The following is a 1,792-nucleotide window of genomic DNA, read 5'->3' on the forward strand; positions in this document are numbered from 1 at the left end:
TGACTAAATATACTATAATCGAGTCCCATTTATCCACTGGCTCCTTGAGAGCTTTCAAAGCATTGACATGCATTTGCGCCTTTTCTTTGAGTGCACGAATTTCTATACCCGAGCTTTTTTGCATTGCAGGCAATTGAAACAAGTGTCTCAAATGTGATTGGATAATTTTTCGCGGTTTGTCACATCGTTGCGTAATTAAATCCCAAGCTACCTTATAATTTTCTTCCGACGCATCGAGATCTTCAATGATATCTTTCAATTCTCCTCGAAGGGCTTGCTTCAGCCTGTAAAATTTTTCAGTCGTCGGCATAGAGTCGCTTTTGTCAATCAAGTTAGTAAATGAATCGCGAAAACTGTGCCACTCGCGCGGATTGCCATCGTAAGGCCGAACTTCTAATTTTTCTAACCCGTGATTTACGTGATAAGTGATATTTTGAGGGGTGCTAAGATCGGACCTAGAGGCGCTATTAATTGACTGAGCAGCGAGAGCATTTGAAGTGGAAGGAGGTGGTGGCGTTGACAAAGCACCGATTACTTTTAGTCGTTTTTTTATCAAGTTATAACATTTATAATAACTTTCCTCAAACTCTTTTCTTTCGTTTTGTTGAAGCTTAATCTGTTCATTATCATCCTTGTCAACAGTTGGAGACTCGAGCTCAATTTGCAACTGAATATTTTCAAAATTCTTAAAAAGTTCTTCTAACTTAATTAAACGACTCTTGCAATCAAAGGCTTCAGCTTCAGGATTTTTAGAAAAATAGTTTATCAAACGAGTAACACTTGCTTTAATACTACCGCGCGTGTGATTAAGAGTTTTAATATCCATCTTTAATTTGTATTTGCGATTGAAGTAGAATCCAAAAAATAGGAAATAAGTTTAGGAATGATTAGAGAGGAGGAGATTTTCTAGTTTACTTGCTTTGTAATTCGAAGTTCATGACGTTCCTCTGCTAATGAGTAATTGTTGACCGGCCGGTGGCTGCTTTCTTCTTCGAGATGTCCACGAGGCTGCGGCGCTTGACCGACGGCTGTTCTCCTGCTGCGGGATGTCCGTTCGGTTGTAGTTTGACGGTGGCACTATTTCACCGGCTGCTTATTTCGTCCGGATGACTGCTTCGTGCCGTTGTATCGTTGATTTGTAATATCTATCAACTATTTATCTGTAGTTGTAGATAGATGATGCGTTGAATAGCGACACTTGAGGTTGCTTGATTGTTGACTAATATGCTTAAGTCTCACAAACTATTTTTCCACAGTCAATCACTTCACTTTAAACTTGAGTTTCTTTAGCTTTTGTTCGCTGGTTAATAAATTCACTATCCGGCTCGAAGGACCATGTTTAGACTAGCGGAAAATGTCTTTTATTGAAAAGGCTACTTTTCTTCTATTCCGCGCCGCACGTTAACGTTAATGACGAACGGACAAGGTAATGAATAAATAAATAGAGTACATTTAAACTTAACTCTATTTAATGAAGTAAAAGGAAGGTGAATTATGTGACACAGAAATGATTGGAAAATACAAGTGTCGCGGTATCCGAATGTTTAGGCGAGAGAGCGAGGTTGTTGCTCTCTCAGCGGTTTTCGAGAATCTGGTCTTGTCTGTTGCAGCAGACCGGCAGAGTAGTTCGCTGGGGTTTACAAATTTGTAGAATTCGCCCTTCATTGGTTTAAGTGTATAGTGAGGGCGTTTACAAACTAAAAATGCCCTCGAGAAAAGGGCAGCGGTCAGTAGAGTGCATCTGGTCCTTGAGAAGAGCTGGAAGACCTTTTATTTATAATTGTCATAAATC

Source organism: Belonocnema kinseyi, chromosome 7 (assembly GCF_010883055.1).
Source record: "Belonocnema kinseyi isolate 2016_QV_RU_SX_M_011 chromosome 7, B_treatae_v1, whole genome shotgun sequence".
NCBI lineage: Eukaryota > Metazoa > Arthropoda > Insecta > Hymenoptera > Cynipidae > Belonocnema > Belonocnema kinseyi.